The sequence below is a fragment of the Micromesistius poutassou genome (assembly GCF_964030765.1).
Source record: "Micromesistius poutassou genome assembly, chromosome: 4".
NCBI classification, from domain to species: domain Eukaryota; kingdom Metazoa; phylum Chordata; class Actinopteri; order Gadiformes; family Gadidae; genus Micromesistius; species Micromesistius poutassou.
The window spans coordinates 199512-227318 of record NC_140274.1 but is presented as its reverse complement, the minus strand read 5'-3'; the positions used below and the strand labels follow the sequence as shown (position 1 = coordinate 227318).

General features: G+C 44.4%; 1 long non-coding RNA gene across 1 annotated transcript; it reads right to left on the bottom strand.

Moving 5' to 3' along the window:
* Positions 1-111: 111 nt before the first annotated feature.
* Positions 112-27807, bottom strand: LOC311342026. Its single transcript, XR_014633379.1, has 2 exons — positions 27694-27807; positions 112-2108 (listed from the first exon to the last, which is right to left on the bottom strand). It is a non-coding gene; the product is annotated as an uncharacterized lncRNA (long non-coding RNA).

The following is a 27807-nucleotide window of genomic DNA, read 5'->3' as shown; positions in this document are numbered from 1 at the left end:
CCCGCTTCACGTAGACTTCAAGTGCACACCTATCAGAAGAATTATTCTTATACATTTAGAATAACTTTGAAAAGGCATTATTTGGGGTACATGAGAGAGAGAGTGAGAGGGTCCAGGCATTCTTTCAATTTATTGTTAGGTTCGAAGTTGGAGCAGATACATCAAATTGAGACAAGAACATGCCTGATTAAACATACATAATAAAACATACATAATAAAATACGTATAATAAGTATTCTGTCATGCAATTTACAACTACCAAAACCACTGCTGTACTTTGCTATATTTCTAGGTGAGGAAAACTAAACTAAAAAATACTGATTATTCTTGGAAAAAAATATTTTTGTGCAGTTTGGGACAGATAATAATATACTAATATGCAGAATCAGTTTTTTGTGGTTGGACCTCTCCAGTGCTAAGCATGGTCAATCCCTCTTCCCCAGTCACACAGGCCCACTCAGAGGACCCTGCTGATAGCTGACCATTTTACATGAGGGACTGAAATAGCTGACTAGTAATTCTTTATCTGGGGATGGGGTGGGGTGAGGTGGGGGCGGCTGTGTCATTCCTCTGGCCCTTGTGAATGAAGTGAAATGAGATGACATTGAGGCTCATGCTTATAACGAGCAGCAGTAGCCAAATATGGAGTGGCAGCTTAGCCAGTAAGTGCTGGAGCAATTTGAACTTTTATCAACTCCACTGTGTTGAGGAGTGGGCTTGACACGGCACGCGTTGACATTGCTAGACTGCGCAAGCCTGAACAACAACCATTATTATAACTCTGCACTCGAGCTCCAATTGTCATCTTTCGCATTGCATGAAAGTTGCGTTTTTAAAATTGCTCAGGACACTGATTGTGTTGTGTAACCTAACCACACACTAGCAGGACAGCATAAGAGACACACAATGGTTATAGAGAATGTGGGAAGGCTGGGAAGAGTGTGTGTGTGTGTGTGTGTGTGTGTGTGTGTGTGTGTGTGTGTGTGTGTGTAAGTGTGTGTGTGTGTGTGTGTGTGTGTGTGTGTCAGGACATACTAATTAATACGTTAACATTAAATAACCTGACAGAATCTGCACAAAACCCCTCAAGTAGCATTCAACTTTGTTGGAGTGTGGATTTTACTGCCAGAAGAACAAAGTTCATTCCTTTCCTTGTTGGCCTAATAACCCGTGTATCCTGTGCTCACATAAGATTGAAGTGTGTAGTCGCAACTTCTGAAAAAACAACCTTTTACATGTAGCTGTAGCTCGGTAGATTGAGAAAACAAAGAAAACACCCAACAATTAAACCGCAGGGAGAGCGCTGTTTGTGTAGCAATAGCGCTTATAGTGCGGGTCACAGATGTGACCCGCGCTATAAATAATGGCAAGTAGTCATTTTGTCCTTATGCACCAACCAGTGTTTTACCCAAGATGCTGCTGTCCCAGCAGTTCTATCAAAGGCGTGGGTAATTCAAATGTATCACCCAAGTGGTAATAAACTGCTTATTTATTTAATGCTGACATCTAATTGTAAAAACATGTGTGGGAGGACATATTTTCTGTTATTGATCCATAAAGCCTAAAGCAATGGTTGTAAATCCTGCTTCCGCCTGCAACTCACCCCCGACACAAGACCTGCCTCCATATTAACAACTAATGAAATAATCATTCAGATGAACATTTTGGACATCTTGGACGTGGTACAAAATAAAATTGAATGAACATAGAGAGAGAGAGATAACTCCCTGAGATGTCTGTTTGCCGGCAGTTATCACAAACACAGTTGAGACGCTGTTCAGGGAGGAATAGCAATAAGGGACATACAGGACATTATACAAAGGCACCCTGCATCTGTTCAGGAACAAGACTCCTTCCCCATCTGGAGCAACGCGCCCCCAGTGCCCCCAACCCTTATTTACAAGGCGCCAGCAGCTTTGCAAGAAGCCGCGTCAGCCATTTTGAACGGGTGGGGAAAATCCTATTTTCATATTGTTTTGAGCAAAGCTTGTTTTGTAGCGCACTAACAATGGAGGTGGCGGGGGCGGCTGGGGCTTAGGAGTCCGCAGAGGTTGTGGGCAGGACTGCTCTGGCTGAGGCTGTATCCACGGTGTGGCTTACACAGGATGCTGCAATGCAGAGAAAGACATCATTGATCTGATCAGAGGCTGCAGTGAGTCACGGGGCCCGAGGAGGAGAGGGCCTGACACATCAACAGAAAGGCCCCTCTGTTGTGGGAGAAAGACACAAAACAACAAGCAGCCCTGCTGGCGATAACACAGCACGGCTTGTTAAAAAACATGCTTTTGTTCCTGTTCTTTGAAGGTGCGTTCTACTACCCTGATGTGTGGTGTCCTATGGAGAGGGAACACTTTTAGTGTTTCTGTGTGTTTATGGGAATTGAGAAAGTCCTGCCTCTTGATGAAAGTTTTCTTGGCAGTTGCCTGTTCTGTGTTCTTCTCCGCTAAAATGGAGCCTGATGGAGTCCTCCAGCAGACACCAGATTGTGTGTGTGTGTTTGGTGTGTTTGTGTGTTTGTGCCAAAAAATACATCTTAATTGATTTGAAGGTAACCTGATCATCATAGCAAAAATTAGACATTTTAAAAAGACCACTTAAAAAAGAGCAAGAGTAAGGAAAGCAGTGCTAGATTGAACCAGCCATCCAGATCCCAGAGGTACGTATAGGTCAGTGTGCATGTAGGGAGGAATCCATTGCAGGGATGCATTTGTGGGTCGGTGTGCACTATGGCTCGCAGGATCCATGTCCTTTTACATGATTTGTTTGTTAGGGTGTGTGTTAACACATGCTCTTACTGTGTGTTCACACCAAAAGACACACGTTTCGCCTATTCGCGCGAACAGGCGAATGTTGCCGCGTGACAAATCATAATCTGTCGCTGTGCAGTTATGTCAGGCGAACTTGTCGCGCAGCGAATTTTGTCTGACAACATCTTTTGCCCGCCAACGGTGCTTTATGCCAATTCATTCTCATCAACGATGGCCGAGATAACCACCATTGCATGTCTCTACCTGTTGTGGAAGAGGGAGAGACGTCGGAATGCCCGTCGTTTATGGGTTAATATAATCCGGAGGCGCAAACGGCAACAATCACTTTCTCCTCTGAGCTGCGGTTCACTGCGGAGTGCAGGGAACGGTTGGCCCGGCCGGTTGAACGCTGATTGGCTGTTATACGTTACTTCACCCACGTTACACACGGGGAGTGAATGCTGATTAGCTGTCTCACGCGAATGCCGCGGAAAAGTTGAAATATTTCAACTTCAGCAAATTTGTCGCACTGCAAATCCACGTGAACGCGCTCGCCGTTCACGTGGAAAAATGTTGTGCCGTCAATCAAATCTTGTTGCGGGTTTCGGCGATGAAAGATTTTGCCCGATTCGCGTCTCTACGTTGACTTTGTATTGAAACGTGTCGCGCCGTCGCGTTTGGTGTGAACACACAGTTAGGGGAATGCAAAAGACAACTATGATAAGAAAAGGACATGTGTAGCAACACACAGTTGTGAACACACAGTTAGGGGAATGCAAAAGACAACTATGATAAGAAAAGGACATGTGTAGCAAAGTATGAGCATATAAGAGAGTGCGTGTGCGTGTGTGTGTTTGTGTGTGCGTTAGTGTGTGTGTGTGTGTGTGTGTGTGTGTTTGTGTGCTTGTGTACGTGTACTTATTTGTGCGTGTGTGTGTGTACGTGTTTGTGTTTGTGTGTGTGTGTGTGTGTGTGTGTGTGTGTGTGTGTGTGTGTGTGTGTTTGTGTGCTTGTGTACGTGTACTTATTTGTGCGTGTGTGTGTGTACGTGTGTGTGTGTGTGTGTGTGTGTGTGTGTGTGTGTGTGTGTGTGTGTGTGTGTGTGTGTGTGTGTGTGTGTGTGTGTGTGTGCTCCCCCCTGGCCCGTCCATGACACTGCAGCATGCTGTCCTCCATGTTGTTCACTCTATCACCCCTCCTCTCTGTGTCACTTCATTGGCATGGCCCCATTCCTCACCCCTTCTCCTCTCTCTCCCACCGGCCTTCATATACTTATCCTGTATCTTCCCTATCAGATAGTCTCATCTGACTATCTGATAGGGCTGGGCAATATATAGATATTACATCGTGATATAAGACTAGATATCATGTTTGGTTTTGGATATCGTGCCATCGTGATATGGCTTATGGCCATATCAAGTATTATCTTTGCTGGTTTTAAAGGCTGCATACAGGGATGTACTTTTCTGACTTACCAGACTGTTTTAGCTGTTCTATTATGGAAGTAAATCTGTCTCACCGGATTTTGAAAATAAAAAGCCATTGAATTTTAAGCACTGAATATTTATGCATTGAAATAACATTTAAATATGTTATTTATATGTAACTCTTTAAATTTTCAACAAATCATTTTCACCTTTATTTTTTCAATGTTCAAAAATTCCAAATCAAATATTCAACGTTAAAAAAATGTATGTGCAAAATTCAGATGCAAAATTCAATGTATGAAATTCAGTGTTAACATCCGGGGACCCAAGGAAGAGCAATGGATCCTAGATGCTAGATCGCAGTCAAGCAAGGAGAGTGAGTGGGAATAAGAGCGTCACTCGTTGATACCTGACTCTGATGCAGGTTTTAGCCATGTCCAACGGCAACGGCTGTGATGATGGGTCTTTCTTCCTTGATACAAACGTTAATTCTAAACAGCATTTTACACAGTATAGCCTATAATAGGAAATGCTCAAATGTAAGTCAACGTCATTAAACACTGACTGAAGCTTTTTATGGGGAAAGAAGCAACGATGGCGGACTGTACTAAATGCCCTGTCCATTGTATGGGTCTGTAAAATGCTTGCACAGCGGGTTTTTTAACCCTTTTACTGCAGTTTATGAAATAAACGAACTAATGCCTGTATGTGAAGTGTGTGTGTGTGGGGGGGTGTGTGTGTGTGTGTGTGTGTGTGTGTGTGATTGCGGTGACTTGGCTGGATTTGCATGCAGCGTAAGGGTAATTGTAGTGGGTTAAGAGCCCAATTTATTAGGGCACCAAATGGGGCGACCCGAGGTCCCTTTGCCTACTGGTGTGAGTCTGGGGCGATCTGAAGCCCGCTGTGGCACAGAGCTCAGAGCCGGCAGTATTGCGTACTGAGTGGCAACTGAAGCGGCAGCAGCCTGTAGCTCCAGTGGAAGCACGGCGGCCCTCAGGAAGAAGCGCCCGACAGCAACCTGATTTGTCATCCTCATATCTGTATCACGCCACTCAGTGCGCAATACTGTCAGCTCTGTGCGCTCGTTGCGCTCTCGTTATGCCACCACAGGCATATCAACCGCTTTGATTCAGCCACGCAACGTGCGCCCGGTGTCACAAAACGAATGCACCCATTCCGACTGATCGATGACGATACAAAACGTTCTGCTTGTACATTTTAACATCGGGTCCCCCGATGTTAACGCTGAATTTTGTACATTGAATTTGGCACCTGAATTTGGCATGTTAAATTTGGGGACGTTGAAAATATTTAAGTTGAAATTAATACATAGAATTTTGATTCTGAATTTAGCCTATTGAATTTTTGAACTTTGAACATTTAGTCAAATTCAGAAGAAAAAAAATTGGATACGTTATTTCGATGCATAAATATTCAATGCTAAAAATTCAGTGGCTTTTTATTTTCAAAATCCGATGACACAGATTTACTTATTTTCACATATTCTATTATTTGCCTTTACCAACTCATCATATCCAAATCACTGATGATTATTAATCCAAAATCCCATGTGTGCAATCTTTTTGTGAACGCACTAATAGTCATCCTAACAGTGTTGCTGTGACATCAATATGGAGGAAGGTGAAAAACATCAATATTTGGTTCTGTCTATATTGCCCAGCCCTACTATCTGATGTTTATTCGATATTGTGTTTCATCACCTTTTTTTTTCTATCTTCCCCTCACTCTATCACTATCATCTATCACTTGCTATTACTTGTCTATCTCTTTCCACATCCCTTTCTCTCACTTTCTCTATACATACTGTACTGTATCTCTCTCTCTCGCTCTCTCTCTCTCTCTCTCTCTACATCCTTTTCTCTCTCTCCATCCCTTTCTCTCTCTCTCTCTCTCTACATCCCTCTCTCTCGCTCTCTCTCCACATCCCTTACTGTATCTCTCTCTCTCTCTCTCTCTCTCTCTCCATCCCTTTCGCTCTCTCTCTCTCTACATCCCTCTCTCTCGCTCTCTCTCCACATCCCTTACTGTATCTCTCTCTCTCTCTCCATCCCTTTCTCTCTCTCTCTACATCCCTTTCTCTCTCTCTCTCTCCACATCCCTTACTCTCTCTCTCTCTCTCTCTCTACCTATATCTACCTATATCATTACCTATATATTTGGACCTCTCTCTCTCTCTCTCATCCCTATACTCTCTCTCTCTCCACATCCCTGACTGTATCTTTCTCTCTGTCTCACGGTTGCCCTGGCAGCAGACGGTGGGTGGCCTCAAACTGTCGTGTGGAGAGACTATAAGATCTAAGGGCCCTGGCAGAGGCAGTGGGCGGACCCCGACACAGCAACAGTAATGACTGCCACTTTCAGATGCCCCACTTTGTTAATTCGCCCCCTTAACATTCCCCCTTTCATTCTCCCACCTGATTCCCTCCTTCCTGGCCTCTGGGCCCTGGCTGCCACTTCCCATGTCCCTATTGAGCTACACAATGTCACAATGTTATTCTCCTCCACCTCTCCTCTTTTATTTTAGGTTCACTTTATCTAATCCTCTTTAACCTTTCCCCGGCTCCTCTCTCTTTTAATCACTCCTCCAGACAAGCTTTTCTCTCCTTCTTCTTTTGATCTGCCTCAATGCCTTAATATTTCTTTGTTGACTGTATTGTCTTTGTGCATCTCTCTCTCTCACTCTCTCTCTCTGTCCATCTCTCTCTCTCTCTCTCCCCCCCCTCTCTCCCTCCCCACTTTGGATGCCACATCTTGCTTTTCCCTTATGCCTTCTGTTGCTCTAACTTCTATGTGTCTATACTGTAACTTTGTATTTCAACTCCTTCTGCAGGAAATCAATCATTCTAGTCTCGCCTTTTTGAAAACATGCAACAAGAAAGCTATTTCCCCCGTATCCATCACTGCGCCACTCATGCAGCTTTTCCACTTCCTGTCTTCCATCACCACTACCCCCCCATCGCCTCCATCCATCCAGCCGTGTGTTTGGGAGGTGATGGAGTGGGAAAGAGACGGGCGTACAGGACAGTTTGATAATGAAGGAGGAGGAGGTGGAGGGCTGGGTGGGGCTGGTGGTGCTGATGGATGGCTGAACATAAGACAGAGGCATTGGTCTGACACCGGGTAAATAGTAGCTGTAGATCACCACAGCTGGGAAATATTCCCTTGACAAAAACACTTTGGGTATAATTTTCCATGACAAATGAAGGCAGTTGATGCGGTCTCTGATACGTTCCTCAGACGCCATAGCGGGCGATCACTTAAGGGGGCGCTACGCCTTACCAGCTTGGCCAGAGTCACTACGCTCTCCTCGCAAGGGCTTTGGTGGGCAAACTAGAAACATTAAGGAGAAATATGACATTTACTTTGTATGTTTACTGCCACCAGCCTCTGAAGGGCTGTAGTTTGGTTCTCAATCAGTTTAGTGTTTAGAGTGCACTTTCTCTCCCAATCATTATCAAACAAAAGAAGAGAGTAAAAAGTCTTACAGTGCACGCTTTGAGATTTAAAACGGAATTACAACCTGTGAATATATTTGGAATAAATTACAAACATTAAAACATAGCCAAACAACATCTTCCTTGATGATAAGTTATTGATTTGGGCATCATTAGCACAATTAGCTGTTTTTTCCTAACATCTGGCTAATAGAACACACGGCAACTTTGCTATTAGGAGTAGCTTTTAATCGACATATTTCTAAATCGTTTCAAAGTGTATTCCACTGACATTTCCGAAGGTCTTGGCAGAAGAACGATGAATAATGCATTTTCTAAGTACTTCTGTTTCAATCAGAGCCCATCAACGAGTCCATTGTGTCTCCTGCAGACCCCTGATGCACTGCAGTTGATATGTAAACCCCTAGTAGTGCTGCTCACACAACAGGCATACCACTTCACAGAGCAGTGGGCCATGTTTTATGTATAATATCTCACTAGTTACCCACAATAGATCAATCAAGTGACACTACATAATAACAATGCAAGTGTTTGTACGGTTATAGTTTAAAAATGCCTCAAATGATGCTGGTATCATGACACAACCATCCGGTTTTACCATTTCAAATGTAGTAATTTGCAGACGTTTCTACCCAGAGCCCCTTACAGTAAATTCAGATACATAGGACCAGGTTGGTGTGCAGGTAGACTGCAGAGAGAACCCAAAATATAAAGGCGCTACACTATGTAACTACAGGTACTAGAATGACCCTGATTATGGACCGTGTGGGTCTGACTTCAAAAGTCTAATTTCATGTTCTCTCTTTACAGAGCCTTGACATTTCTCTATGATGGAAAGAAACAGCGAGTGGAACCCCACTAAGAGGACACCTGGTTAAACCCATGCAGAACACCACCTCCCCTCCCTCTGTGTGCTGTGCTTTCTGCCATTACAAGCCCCTTTACTTTGTACTCCCCTGCATACCATTGAGGTTTGGACCACCACTTGTACTGGTCTGCCAGCTCCATTTGTACATCGCTCTGGATTGGACGAAGGCAGCAAACAATCTCTGCTTTCTGGTTGGCTGCCCGTTGCCAAGAAAGGCAAACTGCCAAATGTATCCTGTCGTCCATTTGATGGAACGACACTTAATGTGGATTTAACTGATTATCAGATATGCAGCAACAAGATGGATGTGGTAGCGTTCGATAACAACGTAAGCGAATCTGGAATGTCTAAAGATAGATATGGATAGAAAACATGAGTAAACGCCATCTGGATATGTAACAGAAGGACTTGCAATGAAATAGCTAGCCTATAAAAAAATTATTGGACAGTTACAAATAAACGGAAATATATAAAAAAAGATTGGCTAGCAGAAAATAGATAAAATAACAATAACTGATTCCTATAACTCCGGATGAGCCTGTGTTGGGATATGAATATGTGTTGCATAGATAAACAAAGGCCCTTCAGACTCCATGCCTGAGAAACTTGATGCACCACTGGACCTGGGGACTAACGCGGGGCCAGGCGGACTTGGATGAAGCTTGGCATGGGGACAGTTGAACTCAGCTGAGCTCATCTGTTTTGGATGTCACTCCACTAAACTGAATAAGAAGAAGAAAACAAAAGATCCACTGGAGGCCCTACGTCTAACTTTCCCACAACCATACTGGTATTAAACTGGACCTGATGGCACCGGAGCTGGAGTGGGAGACACAAAGTCAAAGCGGATTCAATCCGACAGCCGATATTTCTGATATCTGTTGGGAGTCGACCGGCTGGACTCCTAGCGGCTGAGCTATGCGCCGGGGCGGGCGTCGGCTCCTACAGGCGGGACGGGGGACTGCTGCGGAGGGCTCTGTCTCCGAGCTCCAGCGCCTCACACGCAGGTGAGTCCTCTGCTGTCAGCCTGCTGACCTCATAGCTCTTACAGCGCGGGGCTCCACCCTCCTCCTACTAAAGACACTGTGTCCGCTCATCAGGAACAATTAGAAACACAAGGTTATGGTCCGTGAGTTATGGTGCCGTGCTGCCGCCCTGGCACAGAAGGCTCCAACCTCTCTGCTGGGTCTTAACCCCCAGCTCAAGAAGCACACTGCCCCAGTGTGGGGTCCTTCTGTTGGGAGTGGCCTGTGATGCACTGTCTAATAAATGGCTAATGGATATCAGGCTGTAGGATTACAGCGCGAGCCTCGCTAAACACGCCGCATTGCCCCATACAGCCCCCTCTCTCTCTCTCTCTCTCTCTCTCTCTCTCTCTCTCTCTCTCTCTCTCTCTCTCTCTCTCTCTCTCTCTCTCTCTCTCTCTCTCTCTCTCTCTCTCTCTCTCTCTATCCCGCTCTTTCCAGGAATGTCACTATCTTGCCTTCTGTTATTGTTATTTATTTGGGTTATCTTTTTGTCTGGTTGTGGTGGGGTGAGGATATAATGAGCTGATAGGGGAGGTGGCTGTGTGGCTAACTGACTGCCTCAGGGGCGACCTTACCTGCAGTAGGGGGCACAAGTTCACCTGCACACGCACACACACACACACACACACACACACACACACACAAAAACTGTGCTTTTGACACACGTACAGAAACACAGACACACACTCACACACAAACAATTCAGTGTGGCGATTTACATTCACATGTATACAAACATACATTCCTGCATATAGACATAACATTGTTGTACATCAATGAATGCAATATAGACCCATGCCATACATTCATCATTCCATATGACTCTTTATCAAAACGTCTTGTTTTTTTATATAATCTTTTTTAGGGGACAACAAAACAACAATGAAGATGACAACTTATTGTGTCACACCCAAAATGATAATGGATGGCCTCTCTTGAATTTATTTCAATGCTGCATTTGCTTGGGTTTGAAAAATACATAAGCTACCGGAAGAAAATCCAAACACACACTGTTTGCGTTGTGACTTTGATCTCGGTGGAGTTCGGGGGGAACAGGCGGTAATTGTTCCACATACGGTGCGCCCCGACGTGGCAGCTCCTGCCGTGACTAATGCCTCTGGTTTATTCTGGCATCTGCATTACAAAGTGGTTCTGTTTACTCGTTCGGCTCTGCTGACTGGCGCTGGGTTTCTGGCAGAGAGCGACCCAAACACTCGCACACACACACACACACACACACACACACACACACACACACACACACACACAAAGACACAAACACACAAAGACACACACACACAAAGACACACACACACACACACACACACACACACACACACACATACATGCACACTCTCTCACACACACACACACACACACACACACACACACACACACACACACACACACACACACACACATGAAACATGCATAGGCTTGTACAGTGGAAACACACACTCTATTGGTCTCTGGATGACAGCGGTTGTATTATTAGAGCTGCACTGGGAGGACGTGAGTAAATATAGCCCCATAAGTGGCTCTGGGAGCTATCTCAAGGTCAGCTTTATTTCATTTTTAATTTATTCTTTTATTTAACAGGCACCGTGGACAGTTGGTAGCTGTCCCAGAATTAGCTATAAAGCTTGATTTAATCTGCAGTCCCTGGGCAGGTAATACAAAGTTAGATTACTTTTAGAAAATAGTTTACGAAAGATAAAATGACAATGTTCAGTACATAAACATTATAAAATACAACACAGAGAAAAAATCTAATCTAATAAAAATGCTTAGTGTCGGGAGCTAATGGTCACATGATTGATTTGATCTCAGCCATTTTCGTAGGGCTGCCAAGTTATGGTCGGGTGACTGATTGGTCGGTCGAGATGCACTTTGTTTGACCAGATTGTCATCGGTCGGAAAATCGCTGGTGTTCCTTTCATGAGGAATGAATCCATTATTTTTGCAGGAGGGACAAATGCAGGCTTATTGAGTGATGGGCTATATAGTGTTAGAAATAACATTATTTATTAATATAAGAAATATGCAAGGGCCCGTAGTTTCTGTTTTAACAATCGCCGTGTGGCTCGTCTGGTGTGCGACCCGCTTTACATGATGAAGCTCTGCCGTCACGAGCAGGACTCAGACCAAGAGGGGATCTAACCCGCTGACCTTCTCCCAATAGCACTGATGTGATGTTTATGCTAGCAGGTAGAGTGGAGTGTGTTAAGTTATTAAGTTTAATTAAGTTAATTTAGAGATAACGTGCATGTAAAAAAAAAAAAAAAGATTGGTCGTAGAGTTTGAAACTAGTAAAATGTGACCTTTGTCTGGTGCTGCTGGAAGTAGAGTTGTAAATGCCGAGCAACCAAATTCAGAGCCCCTTGTGTTGCACTACAGTGGTGGAGGCTCTTGTTGCCTGATGTGGTCTGATCACAGTGAAACTAATTCTTTCAGGTGGGGAGGAGCAAGGTTATGGATAATTTTGCACATTATGTTTTTGCATAATTTATACAATTATCAAAGGTCAGAAGGTTCTACTTATAAATTATATGACAGTAATGATAAGAAACTTTGTTTTTTCACACTTTTTGAAAAATGATAGAGTGCATGTACAACTTGGCAGCAAAGGTTGGTAATTGGTTCCTGATAAATGAAAAATGTTTTAGGTTCAGTTTGACTGTACTAATTACCTCTTGCACTTGCTTTTCAAAGGTCAGGTGTGAATCAATGATTTCTTTTTTCATTTTTTATTAAATATACGAGACAATTTGGAGCTCACCCTTTAATAAGAATATCAAGATGATGGAACTCCTTCTTGCAGATGAATACATGCATGCAGTCTTTATTAATGATATAATATATATAACGTGTAATATCTCATGTGAGGCAAGACTGTGAGCCAGGAAAAAATGCTAGACATGGCTGCCTAACTTATGCACCACCTGCTGTCCTGTTCTGGCATTTACATCAATAAAGGGGTTGTTCTCAAACATCTGGGTCATTTCCGCAGGGCATATAGTAGGTACAGCATTAACATATAAGCTAAAGAGCAAGGGTCCCAGGACAGACCCCTGTGGGACACCAGTCCAGCAGTCAAGTAATGAATCAAGTAATGAATCTAGTTGTGTTCCAGCCTGTGTGCATTGCTTTCTCATTGTTAAATATGAGTTAAAAGGTGAAAGCTTGGATAGAAGGACATAGTAATTTACAGTGTCAGATGCCTTCCGTAGAAAATACTGCTCTTACTACCCCACCCCCCACAGACTTGACACGAGTCAGTCAGCCATCTTTGGCCAACGATTGATGTGTGTGTGTGTGTGTGTGTGTGTGTGTTTTTATATACCAGGGTTGCCAACTTTCGGTTTTTGGCTGGAGTGAGACTGTAAAATCTGACCAAATTGAATTGTTGAGGGAGGGGGGTTACGGGATTGTTGACGGGGGGGGGGGGGGGGTACTGTGTGGCGGTGCTGCAATATAGTGGATATAAGGGGATGTCTTAAACTCCTCCCCTTTCATTAAAAACAATACGCTGTGGTCTAGTCAAGTCATCAACAGAAAATTCACGGGAGTTGTTTTTGTTGTTGTTGCCATGACATTTGTTGCATGACAGTGTGAAATTGATGCTGGAAGCGTGAGTGTCACGCCAGATGTGTGAGAGCTGGCAACCCTGATATACACACAATGCAACTATATATATATATATATACACACATTGCAACTGAACTGTACTTCTGTACTCCTATCCCTTGGCACCTAAGGTATATAGATAGATAGATGGATCGATAGATACTTATTTATGGTTTATTTGATAGGAAAGATACAGTGTAGACAAACTGAGAACAGCTATCCAATGCAAGTATCATAGTGCTTTGCAACACCCGTCCCTAGGAGGGCTTTTGTGAAAAAAAGAGATTAAAACAAATGAGGTTAAAATAAGTTAAACCGAGTACAGCAAGAGATAGATAGATAGATAGATAAACAATGAGCATTGTTAGGCAAACTGTGATTTTGAGCTATACAAGCTGAATCTGTAAATAATCCCAGCTATGAAACAGTACATCTCACAGGGTGATTATTTGCAAGTGTTCACTGGCATTCATAGGGCAGCTAATTATCACAGTCCCAGTTAAACTCACCACAAATTGGTAATTTTGTGGTGAAGCAGCCTGAGCTGGTTATCATAACTCCCGTTCCAGAACATAAATCGGCATCTCACTCATAAAAACGCTCCTGCTCTGTGTGCCAAAAACATTTCCTTGTAAATCGAAATACTAATAATAGTGTGATAATCCTAAATGCTTTGCTATGCTCACCAGTGTGCTGCTGCCAGAGAGGCCTGTGAGTTCCTGATGTGATGCCCAGCATGAAGCACTCTGACCGCCACATCTCTCTAATCACTGCTAAGACCCCCACTTCACAACACATGCTTGCTGAAGAAACGTAGGCGGACTAGCAACAGAATACTGATGTTCTGGAAAACACACTCGATCAGAACCTTTGTCAGATGGTGAAGGAAGTACGGGCGAGCCATACCTGCTGTTCATTTGTGCAATATTTTTTTGGTTTATTCTTTTTACATTGTTCATAGCGTCTACTTCTCCAACTTTACACGTACACACTAGCTCTCTTGTTGGGCCACTAGCTGATTGGCTCAGCCACCTTGTCAACAGAACCGAGAGTGTGTTGTTTGGAACAATGGAATACAGGGGAAGGACTGAAATGGCGAGTTGCCTTGGTGGCAGGGTGGAGACATGGATACATAGTATGTAGTGGACAAGCACAAATTGGTCAAATTCAATGGGAAAGTGGAATGCCACAAATACAGTGTTTATATTTGTTTGTCTGAGAATGTGTGTTTGTGTGTGTGTTTGTGTGTCTATGTTTGAGTGGAGTGTGTGTGTGTGTGTGTGTGTGTGTGTGTGTGTGTGTGTGTGTGTGTGTGTGTGTGTGTGTGTGTGTGTTGTGTGTGTGTGTGTGTGTGTGTGTGTGTGTGTGTGTGTCTATGTTTGAGTGTGTGTGTGTGTGTGTGTGTGTGTGTGTGTGTGTGTGTGTGTGTGTGTGTGTGTGGTGTGTGTGTGTGTGTGTGTGTGTGTGTGTGTGTGTGTGTGTGTGTCTATGTTTGAGTGTGTGTGTGTGTGTGTGTGTGTGTGGTTGTGTGTGTGTGTGTGTGTGTGTGTGTGTGTGTGTGTCTATGTTTGAGTGTGTGTGTGTGTGTGTGTGTGTGTGTGTTTGTGTGTGTGTGTGTGTGTGTGTGTGTGTGTGTGGTTGTGTGTGTGTGTGTGTGTGTGTGTGTGTGTATGTGTGTGTGTGTGTGTCTATGTTTGTGTGTGTGTGTGTGTGTGTGGTTGTGTGTGTGTGTGTGTGTGTGTGTGTGTCTATGTTTGAGTGTGTGTGTGTGTGTGTGTGTGTGTGTGTGTGGTTGTGTGTGTGTGTGTGTGTGTGTGTGTGTCTGCGTGAGGCCCATTTGGGTAATTGAACCCATGTCTCCCCTTGTGAAGCACAGGCCGCCGGGTTGTAACACCAGTGTCCTACAAGAGCCTGACAAGGTGAAAGGGCTTCTGGGATATAAGAGAGGGGGGGGCTATACAGGGGGAAATGGCTGTGTGGGGGGGGGGGGGGGGGGGGGGGAACGGATCTTGAAGCAAACCGAAAGAGAAAGTGGAGTGGAAAACAAATAGAAGGAGAAGGTGGAAGGACAGGAGAGGAGCGACTCCCACGCAGGGAGGGCCAGGGAACCAGAGAACACAGTAGTCAAAGGACCGGGAGATACCAGGAGAACGGGAGAAGATAGGAGAGGGTCAGGGAGGTGGAGAGCATATACAACAGAAAGATAAATGACTTTATAATAAAGGAGGAGAGGGAGGAGAGCGCCAGACACATTAATTGTGCCGGTTGATAACGCGAAACAGAGAATCCATAGACCTGGACAAGCGAGATGAAGAAAGCTGGCGGGAGTAAAGGCATGTGATCATATCCTCTGAAGAAGAACAACAATCAGAGGGATGGAGAGAGGGGAGGAGGAGGAGGAAGGAGGAGATTATTTACACGCAGTTGCTCGAAATGCGATCGCATCACACTCCCGTTCAAATCTGTGGTCGGATGTCTCCGGCGTGGCGTTTGTTGTATTCCTCTGTATTACTCTGCATCTGCCATGCGCATTGGGGGGGGGGTGTTGATGAAGGGGGGAAACACACTTCCAAACGTCCCCCACAATCTGACCAAAAGCACGGTGGGAATGAGTCGTTCAAAAAACGAAACAAAACCCAAAACCCACCGGACTACAGAGGAAGGCTGAAGACGGATGAAGGGGTTAAGTGGCGACAAACGGGGGCGGGGGGGGGGGGTTGAAGTAACGGCGTTGGAGACGTGCCGTAAGAGGGGGATTACTCACCGCACCACACACCGACCTCCGGCCGGATGTGACCAAGCAGGCCGGCGGCCACTCGGAAAGAAAACACGCTTAGATGAATAATAGATGAGCCTGATGTGCCCGTTCATGTGAGGGATGGATCTTACACACACACGCACGCACACACACGCACACACACACTCACACAACACCTGTATTTTAACGCCGGTGTGTCTCAGGGCCGTAACCTCTTGTTAAGACACTCAGAGAAAATGTGGCGAAAGCACTCTGGAAGGTCCTGGAAGCAGACGAGCGCTCGCTCATGCAGCAGCTGCGTAGTGGACGGGCTGGTTTAGCTGCGTAGTGGACAGGCTGGTTTAGCTGCGTAGTGGACAGGCTGGTTTAGCTGCGTAGTGGACAGGCTGGTTTAGCTGCGTAGTGGACAGGCTGGTTTAGCTGCGTAGTGGACGGGCTGGTTTAGCTGCGTAGTGGACGGGCTGGTTTAGCTGCGTAGTGGACGGGCTGGTTTAGCTGCGTAGTGGACAGGCTGGTTTAGCTGCGTAGTGGACAGGCTGGTTTAGCTGCGTAGTGGACGGGCTGGTTTAGCTGCGTAGTGGACAGGCTGGTTTAGCTGCGTAGTGGACGGGCTGGTTTAGCTGCGTAGTGGACGGGCTGGTTTAGCTGCGTAGTGGACAGGCTGGTTTAGCTGCGTAGTGGACAGGCTGGTTTAGCTGCGTAGTGGACAGGCTGGTTTAGCTGCGTAGTGGACGGGCTGGTTTAGCTGCGTAGTGGACGGGCTGGTTTAGCTGCGTAGTGGACAGGCTGGTTTAGCTGCGTAGTGGACAGGCTGGTTTAGCTGCGTAGTGGACAGGCTGGTTTAGCTGCGTAGTGGACAGGCTGGTTTAGCTGCGTAGTGGACAGGCTGGTTTAGCTGCGTAGTGGACGGGCTGGTTTCCATGCGCCATGGCTCAGGTGTAATCATCGCCATCAAATGAGCAGGAGTGCTGCGTGTTGTTTTGACCTTCAAGAGCAGAGGCAACATGGGGAATAGGTGTGGATTTTTCTCGATGCTTACAGATATGTGCTCTCGGCTGTCACACACACACACACACACACATACACACACACACATACACACACATAGCAAATGAATGGGATTGGTGTGCGGCTATCTTTGTGTGTGCATGCTTATATTTGTGTTTGTGTGTATGTGTGTGTCTGTGTGTGTCTTTCTGTGTGTGTGTGTGTGTGTGCGTGTGTGTAATGTTTGCACCTCTGACGATGTGTGTTATCCTTTCTTAACTTGCTATCATTTGTCTGCATGACTTTATAATATGTGTGTGTATGTGTGTGTGTTTTATTATAGCCTGCAAGTTCATTATTCAGTTTGAAAAGCAGACAAAGAATAAGAAGGAATTGGACACGAGGCTGAGCTCTCTTCTAGGAAAAGTTTGTTGTTCTTAGGCGTCCAACTCGTTTTCTTCTCTCACTGAAAGGTTGAGACACCTGCACTTTATTGACTCACAGAGGACGTGCAAGAGACATCTCTTTGTAAAGGCATGATTGCCAACTAACCTTGGACAAATAGTACATTTTCTCAACGATGGTTCGCATTCAAACAACCTCCCCCAACATATTATGCTAAACGCTATTGAGCCGCTCAAACTTTTCACCAAGGTGAAATTGTGTTGGCTCGTCGCAAAAAACAACATCGGCCAATATGTGCTCATCAAGAAGAGTCCTTTGACAGTCTTCCCTGGTGCCAAAGAGTGTCTTTCAAGACATTGTTGCAGAAACTGAAAGCGATATGAACCTGGAAACTCCTTTTTGACTCAGACTACAGACTGTGTTTGTACCTCAACACGACTATGGCTTAAGAGCCACTAAATCCATGATTTAGTGTAGGATTTTGTTACAGGCTAATGTGGAAATATCTTATTTCGATATGCTATTCAATCTCAACACACAATATCCTATTTCATGTGATTTGTCATTCAAATATGATAAAGGAAGGGGATGGCACTGTGTGAAGGAATCAAAGAGCATTGATTTGTTACGACATGATTGTTGTGCAAATACAGTAACTCAAGATGTAGGTTAAAATGTAAGTGGTCTACGTGAGGTTAATAACAAGCACAGCAGTCCAAGGCCAAAGGAGCGATGGTGAGCGTCACTGGATCGCGTCTGTCACTTTGGCTTAGCAGAGCCAGACTGATAAACCCTTAGCTTCAGGCATCCATTTTGCTCACTTAGCTTTCACAGGGACCACAGAGAACACTGTAACACAATACATGTGCACACACGCATACACACGCACACACACACACACACACACACACACACACACACACATACAACACCCATGCACACACATTATTATACACACACACACACACCACACCCATGCACACACATTATTATACACACACAGTTAAGTTAGTTACTTAAGTTCTCATTCTCATACTCACACACACATGCACTCATATGCAAATACAGACACAAATGGGGACAAACACATACTCATGAACACAATACTGGCCTTTCTCTAGTGTCCACTTAAGACCGCTTTAACATTCTCAACAGCAGCCCAGCAGTGTGTGACTGTGGGGGGACTGGGGATGCCAGAGCAGATAAATGTGCGGCAGCATGAAGGTTCACTCAAAGCAGCCGGTAGAGAGAGGGGGGATAGGGAGATCCATTTAAGAGCATTGGAAATGGGCCGCCCAAGGGGATGATGATAACAAGGGATTGGGCAGAAGGAAAGAGAGAGAGAATGAGAGTATGGGGGTGAAGAGATGGAGGATTTACTGTGACTGTTTATTTTTCATTTTTATAAAAAGCAATTGAAAGAGATTTCAGATAACTTTAATGGAGCAGTAGGGCTTGGGCCCTCTTACTCAAGAAGGCCTACAGGTAGCCGGTGAACACTGGGGTTCAACCCAGAGCCTAAAATCCAGGGGAGTTGTATAATATATATCAAGGGAAAACAGAATGGCATTTGAATTCAAAGAGAATTACAATATATACACAATACATGTACTACATATATATTAAATAGCACAGCATCGTTTACCATGGTATCTGTTGACTACATTCCAGCATTGCTTGGGTTATAAAATGTCTGACATGGTGCTTGAGTCAAGCTGAGTCAGAAGGGCTTGCATGCAGTTGACACCCTTTATCAAACAGACGGACTGACGGACTGCCCAGGCGGTGAGTGAGCCTGAGAATATACATTGCTGCTTTAAAAGCAGATTCAATTCTGATTTTGAATGGGAGTACTTCATTCTGAGAGAACCTTCTAGTGCGGTTTCAGAGTGAAGATCAGAGGTTCCTGTGTCGTTACAGAGCGTCCCGGGGGCCAGGCGCGTCGCGGTGGGGGACATAATGGCGGGCCATGTCCAATACTGTTCAGGTTAACAATGCCGGGCGCGCTGTGTGTTGCACAGCGGCACGCGCTTATGTAAGGGATCTCATTAGGCTCCCTTAACCTTTAGCTGGTTTGTCAACGGATTCTAAAGGTTTTGTGTGTGTGTGTGTGTGTTTTATCAGGACCAGTTAGGACCTTTGAGATTAGGTTAATGTTAATTTTTGCACCAAAATGGCCGATCTTATTGTCAGACAGTCAGTCACTCAGTCGGTCACTCATTATTTTCTACAATTGTGTATTTTGTGAGGACCACTTAGATGGGTGTGATGTGACAGCTCGTCGTTATGTGAGATGCCATTACATGCTAATCACAGCCGAAGCGGGCGGATTTGTTTTGATTTAGCAAGAGGGCAGTGGCAGGCAAATTGTTTGCCTGCAGATTTGTCCATAAATCTATAGTCACTTAGGAGGATGCATTTAATAATGTGTGTAAACAAGGGGATCGACATTGGCAGTGCACCATTTAGCCTGCTACATCCTATCCCACACAGACCTGCTTACACACACACCAATACACACACTCACACTCATTCACATAGCTATACACACACAGAAAGACACACAGAGACATACACACGCACAGACACACAGATAACAACACACACGCACACTGACTTTGTCTTGACTTCAAACTATTCTGAGATATTGTCGTTTCGAGTGATATGCTAATCTCCCACTGATTGTGAAATTTTAAGTAGCCTACTTCAAATTGGTTTTTCGGGAATGTACTGTGAGGGAGTATTTTTTAAGCTGATTTCTCTGCTTCTTCTCTGCTTCTCTCTCCCTCCAGATCTCCCATTCCAGACCGAGGCCTCAGCACGCACACGCCGCGGCCACACACACACCCACACACACACACCCAATAACACACACACACACACACCACAGAAGACAGATGGACAGATAGAAAAGAAAAAGAAGACGCCAAATCTCCACTCATCACTCTGCAACTTCCTTCATCGTCATCATCATTAAAATTTTCATTGCTATTCTTTTCGACATGTTAGTAGATTTTATTTTAATTGTTATCACGGCCATTTCCTCAACATAACCAGCATCATGGTGAAATCCGCCAATCAATTTCGACCCTGCAAAGCACCGGTTATAAATTAATAGTGTTACCGATGAGCCTATAATTGGCAGTAAATATGACATATAATGTACTCACTATGACCACCTTCATCAATACGTCATCTTCTTCGTTATCACCTTCAGAACAGTAGGTATTTTGGTCTTCACCGACAACACCATCATCGCTACCTCCCCCACCATTACCATATCAAGTATCATCTCCTACATCCCCATGGGGGAGTCTGGTTGCTTTAGCACAACGTTCAAATATTCATTTGCACAGTCAACACATTTCACTGACAGGGAAAGCTGGGAAAAGCCTCATGAAATACCATCCATATTAAACCTGGTATCAGCCACTCCCTACCATGACAATAATACTGAGGAATCGACAAATTAGTTTTCCGTTCGATAAAAGGAATCCATGGATAACTTGACTTACGGCTTATCATTGGGGTGTGATTCTGTAAGTGTTTGTGTGTGTGTGTGCGTGAGTGTGTGTGTGTGTGTGTGTGTGTGTGTGCCAATGCGTGCATGTTTGTGTGTGTGTGTGTGTGTGTTGGTAAATTACATTCACTATCATCATTGTTCTTGTCCCGAGCTCAGAGGGTAGTCAGTACAAACTGTACTGTACTATCTGTACAGTACAGACAGTACAGTACAGACGGTACAGTTCAAACAGTACAGACGGTACAGTAAAGTACAGTACAGACGCCTCACCCATGCTGATGGAAGACATATTCATACATGAGTCCCTCTCACTCTCTCTCTCGCCACTGCTTGTGCTCCTCTCACCTTTTCTTTGGGCTTTATATTTTGTATGTGTACATAAAACAATTTCAAATCTTATAGTTTTGTACATGTAATTTTTATGGTGTGTTGACTTTTTTCTAATAAAATAAAGTAAAAAAGATGAGAGACCCTACCCCTAGGCTTATTGGTTTTTATTCAAATATGTACGGGTAAACAAACCTTCTTCTGGTTTATTTAAATATGTATATATATATATATATATATATATATACAGAGAAAACCAGATGAAGGTATGTATATATATATATACATACCTTCATCTGGTTTTCTCTGTTTACCATGGAAGGTACTGGAACTGTTTTGAAGTTCAGAGATAGCAAGTAGCTTTTTAATGAAGAGGCTAAATGGGTAATTATATTTTAATCAGACAATGCCTTGATCATATCATACAGATGGTTAAAGAACATGAAGCCACTTCTTATCCTCTAGTCTCATTTCCTATGTTTTGTTAAGTTGACCAAGTCTGAGTGCAGGCAGGGCTTTGATTCTCACCAGAGATAATATGGATTTAATAGCAATGCTGTTGTGTGTCGAATACATTCTGTCATCTTTCCTGTATCCGTGTCCTCTAATATAATGTTTTAGCGTCTTGTAACAAAAAGGCAGAAGAACACCGATTTGCGCGCGTCTTCAAGGGAAGCACATTTATCGCAAGGTATAATTTGAGCAGTAAAAACCCAAATCCTTTGATATTTTTCTTTAGCCCCCTGCGGTTCCTGTCTCTCTATTATTAATAACTCTCAAGTGGATTTTATGTGGAGCCCCGGCAGTTATAAAAGCCTTACCAATGAAACGGGCTGAATAACATTCATTATTCAGCCTCACCAAAACCGTCAAGCCCCATTAGAATGTTAATGCCTCATTCCACGGCCCCAACTGTTCATGGATGCCTGTTTATTTTGAGCAATAATTATCTATAAACCCAACTTTAAACATAAATAATCTTGCCTACGCGCTCCTACGTGTGTCTTAATAACCTTTACTGCGCAGGCTACATATCGACGGTGTACTTTCTGCCTCCCTTCTTGTTCCTCTTATCATGTTTCCTCGTTCTTCATTGTCACATTTCCTCTTTCCTCTATCATCTCATATCCCCCTCCATGCCCTCTTATTTCCCCCGTGTGACTTTAACACATCATCATGTCCACACAAACCTTACCCACTCCCCATAGCTCCTGTACTCTCTATAGGTGCCTGATACTTGGTGTCTGGTGGACATATAGACCTGCAGTACTTCACCCCCCTCCACCACCTCTGGACCACTCTTTGAAATAATATTGAGAACAAAATGAAATAAATAGGTTTAATAAAATATGTTCTGTGGATTAACCGTAAGTAATATATAGTACACATTAAATATGAGAAGGGCTTGATTAGTGAAACTGTATTATAAGAAAACGTTGGACCAACTCAAGCTTACATTCACAGAACATGCCTGTAATGGCACATTTCCACCGGAGGGTGCGGGTCAGTTCGGTGTGCAAATGTGGCACGGATCGCGTTTCCACAGCCAAAAGTGGGCGTGATCCAGACTGAGCTGTATTGAGCCGTACTCATCTCTCAGTAGTCCTCTGTTGGGGTAATGAGACTCCTGAAAGGGTGCCGGTGTTACACCAAAAAGTGACCCACCAACCCACCGAAAAGTGTGACTCCAGGGGGCGCTGTTGCACATTTTCTGCAACATGCACGCAGCACGTTGGAAGTAGACAGGCATGAAGTTGAAAAAACGGTGTGCATTATAACAAAAACATAAATAAAACATAATATCTCCCCCCACCTCCACCTCACCTTGTTATTAAATGTGCTTAATAAATAGATTTGATTTGATTAGCATTTTACAGACCAATACAATGGACAGGGCGTTTATTACGGTCCATCATCGTTGCTTCTTTCCCCATAAAAAGCTTCAGTCAGTGTTTAATGACGTTGATTTACCTTTGAGAATTTCCTATTATAGGCTACTGTTTAAAATGCTGTTTATAATTAATGTTTGTATCAAGAAAAGAAAGACCCACCCTCTGGGGTCACACTTTTCGGTGGGTCGCAGAATTTGGTGTAACACCGGCAAGTTCAAGCTACACACGCCGTCTGTTTATTGGTCGAGAGATTCGTCACTTCTGTGTGACAATAACAAACAAACACAGTACCCACGAGGTATTTCTTGACAACGGCGAAAGCTTTGTTTATTGAAGAAAATGTTGCGCAAAAGTTTGACGTCCTTGGACGTCCTACATTGTTGCTCTTTATTCATTGTGCACGTTCTTCTTTTTCCTTGGAATTATTAGCAGGCTACACTGTGTTGGGCTAGTATGAGGTCACGATGCTTACATAGCTGCCGCGGCTATCGCCATCCGGCTTATGGTGTGTTCCAGATGCCTCGGACACCAACCTTCCGAGTTGCACTTGTGACGTTTCGTCTCGTAACACGTATAGCGTTCCTGTCTTTATGATCATGTCATGTCATTGGCTAGTTATTGTTATTGTTATTGCTACATTAGCCTCTTTAGCAAACCAGCTCGAAAACGAACAACACAACTTTACATTGTATTGCACGCACAGCAAGACCGTGCATTGCATACATTGGTGACCGGAACAAAGTAGCAATGTAATCAAGTGTGTAAGAGCATTTAAAATCAACATTAAAATGACCAACGTGGTACAAAGACAAAGAAAATAAATCTCTTCACGGGTGCAGGCATTTTTTCTGAGAGCGTCATCACTGAATCACCGTCTACTCTCAGAATTCTGAGGGGGCATAACCTAAAGGGGGCGTGCCTCAGAGAAATGCCGCAAGAAAGCTGGGAGATTACCCCACTTGCAACTCGGAAGGCTGGTTTCCGAGGCATCTGGAACACACCATTAAACCCCGCCCTACCATAAGGGTACTGTCGGCGGTGGAAACGTGAGCCGTAACTGAGCTGGGCTATACCGCACCCTCACTGCTGGGCTGAGGCGTGCGGGGTCCGAAGCGAACCCGCCGGTGGAAAAGCGCCATAAATTAAACCGGACATGAATCATTAAAATCAGTAGGGATTTTGTGTGACTGTGTGGGTTTAGGTTGAACCTCAAACACTACTCAACTTCAATAAGGAGAGTAGAGTGTCATGTGCTAAACTTCATAATTGTTATTTAAAAATAATTTGTATATAATACCTAGATATCGTTTTTTTCAAAAATGAAACGAAAGAGCTAAGATGTTTCCCTCACTGGGTAAGCAGGCCAAATCCCTCCTGATCACCGTGACAACAAACATTTCCAAGAACGTTTGGTGATGAATTTAAATTAAATTAAAAATGTTTGTCACATCTTCTCAGAGGAACTGCTCTGGCACGCTTGCATCCAGCAGCGGCAGCCAAGGCGAACGCAGGGGAGTCTGTGGACATGAACTACGATGCAGCAGAGCTGGGATGGACGGAGCCCATCTGCAGGTAAATGCAAGTTTACTTTCTGGTGGGCAGACTTAGTAGTTGGCTGTGAAATGTCCCACACACGCAAGCTTGCACTCACACACAAATGCGCACAAACACACATACACACACACAACACAAACGCACACCCGCACGCATACAAAACACTGGTCCAGTCTTTTTCTATGGATCTTTTAATATGTTTTATAAGCTTTTTAAAAGTTTAAGAACTCCTGGGTATTTTTTGATTCAATCAAAAAAGTTAAAAAATCAAAAGGTTGAGGAATTAGTTTCAAGATTGATTATGATTCAAAATGTTCTGAGGACCAGCCAGTACATATTACAGTAGATGAGAGCTACACACAAAGTGACACCTCAAATATGATTAATCTGCACTGTGCCGTGTAGGCAAACACAGTACTACGGCATCTGGCTATTATCAAAAAACAACACAGGCTTCTTCAACAACACAACCAATTATGCAAGAAGCTCTAGAGACACAACACACACACACACACACACACACACACACACACACACACACACACATATCAAAAGCACTGCAGAATTGATAATTAAAGCCATAGCATCATTAGTGAAATCCATTCACATCTGTAGGATTAGCATTGTCGAACACAGGCTTTAAACAAATCGATTAACCGCATTAGAAAAATGTAAACACATTAAGATTGGTGCGGAGAACGCAGCTTTTGTTTTTCTTGACCTCTTTTCATTTTGAGTTTGCAGCGGGGCAGCTCTAAACCGCTCTGTTTTTCATTCATTACTAATGAATTGTAAAACCAAATTAGATTTTAATTTAACTCAGTTTGTCCTTGTTTTTATAAAGCATTGACACTGAAAGTCAACAAACATTGGTGCAAGGTTTTCTGCATTAACTAGAGTGGTGATTACCCACAGGGTTCATGCATATACTGTGAACATTGATTTGGAAGGAATTAAAAGATAGTCCAGTTATTATTACGCTGGGAACAAGGCCAGGGTCTGATTCACTGAAACGGTCTCATCCCTTTAGAGCAAAGAGCTGCTCAATGCAACCTGGAACGTGTGAGCGATCTGGACATCGTGGGATTATTTAAGACCATGAATTCAAAGCGGTCAATGATATTAACGAGGTCAACATGAGTACACTGTACGTGATCCAGTGGTCTGCTGTAGTGCCACCTCTGAACCCTCCCCAGTGGAACAGAGCGGAGAAGGCCCATGATTTGGGTGAGTTAAGTTATGATCTAGTGGATAGCTTAACCTCCAGAAGAGGATCTTCACACAGCCCAGAGCTCGCTGGCAGGCGAGGGAGGGAGTTGAAGGCCATAGTTTTTAATCAGTAGATTTCAACTTCTCTTATCATCCTCCGACTAGTACCATAATGAGGGTGGTTTCACGGGGAGAGATGAAGAGCTGAAGATCCGGCCTCTCCTATGGTTTTTATATTAGCTTGCATGCACCACAAGACCTCATCAAGTTTCCATGAACTAATTAAAGCCAAAGTTACCGTCCCTATGGTGGGCCGGCAGTTTCCTTCTTCTTCTTCTTTTCCACATGATCCATTTTTGGAGAGAACCGGACCGAAGAGAAAAAGACGGGGTTGTTTGCTTGTGAATAAACCCTGTCCAAACGTTTATTAGGGCTAATGCCTCCCCTTTAATCCCCAGCTCCCCTCCTGCAGTCCCCCACTACCACTAACGCTGTTCTTATTATGAGTGATTGTTCTGCGGTGCAGTCACTGAGACCAATTTACTGGGAGGAATATTTAGTTAGCGCTTGTTCAGTAGAGCGGAGCCACACCCGTATACATTTATAGTACTAATAAGAATAAACTCAAGGCTCCAGCGGGATTCTAATGAAGAGCTTGCATGTTTGTTTCTCCCAGATTGAGGACTGAGGCATTAGGATGCACGGGGTACATCTGAACAGGATACCGAGCCAAGACGGAGGAGGGGTTCACAGATGTTCCCTCCCTCTGAGGCTCAAGGGAAGACCATCTGAGCTAGAGGTTAAACTCTTCATCATGGACTGATATCTACATCACTGCAGTGGAGAGGCAACACTGTCAACATGTGTGTGTGTGTGTGGGTGATGGCATGTGTGCGTGTACATATGAATAAGTGTGATGTGCCAGATAAATGTGGGAAGGTATCCAGCAGGCAGCTATTTTTTGGATTCCTCTCTGACCTGGTTAATCAATCACCCGCTTGTGCCCCCTGGTGGTCCGCCTCTCATCTTCTCTCCATACCTCCACACCCTCCCTCTCTGTTCACGTGTCTCCACCACAACCTCCGGTCGCCTCTTTGCTTTGCTTTGCATTTTTTTCCATTACTTTCCATTATCAGTTTCCTCCGTTAAACGACCTAGAACTCCAGGGCACCTCTTAATCTCTGCTAAACCACGGAGGCGCCCTATCGTCCGAGGGGTGGTTATGCTGATGACGATACGTTGGTTCAGAAGAAGGACGACCTTCCTACTGAGGACGGCAGTAGGGTTGAGGTGTCCCTGAGCAGGAGACCTGACCCGACCTTCCCCCGATCAACCTGACTGGGACATTGCATGGCTGATATTGCTGTCGTTGTGTGAATGGGTGAATGTGAGGCAATCATTAAAGAGAAAAAAATAAAGAGTATTAAAGCCCTTTGAGTGAGCACAGGTTAGAAAAGCGCTTAATAAATGCATTTGATTTACGTTCACCCCCTGATCATGTTCTCTGGGAGGGTGAACAGCAGAAAGCAGCCGAGACCAGAATCTCTTTGGAGCTCTGAACACAAGTCTTGTAAAGCGAAGCGGGGAATAAGCAGAGGGATCAACATGACACAGTTACCCCTTTTCCACCAACATGGATTACGGTTTTCGTTCCAGTTCGCACACCTTATTTGGTAACCATTTCGAGCATTTCGACCAAAATTGAATTGGTTCGGAACCCGAAATGTTGATTCCCAATTGGAACCAAAATGGAGTGGGTTCTCCGTGACCTGATGTGGGAACCCTGACGACATCAGCGGGCGTGTCGTACTCTACAGGTTGGAAAGAGAGGATGGAAACAGAGCGTACCACTGCCGTTTACTCACTGTGCAACGTGCATGGTTGATGACTCATCCCTGATGGCGATGGTTCCGCTCAGAACCGGTGGAGCCACGGCCGGGTTCACTAGAGAGAATCCTGAGCAGAACCAGAGCTCACTG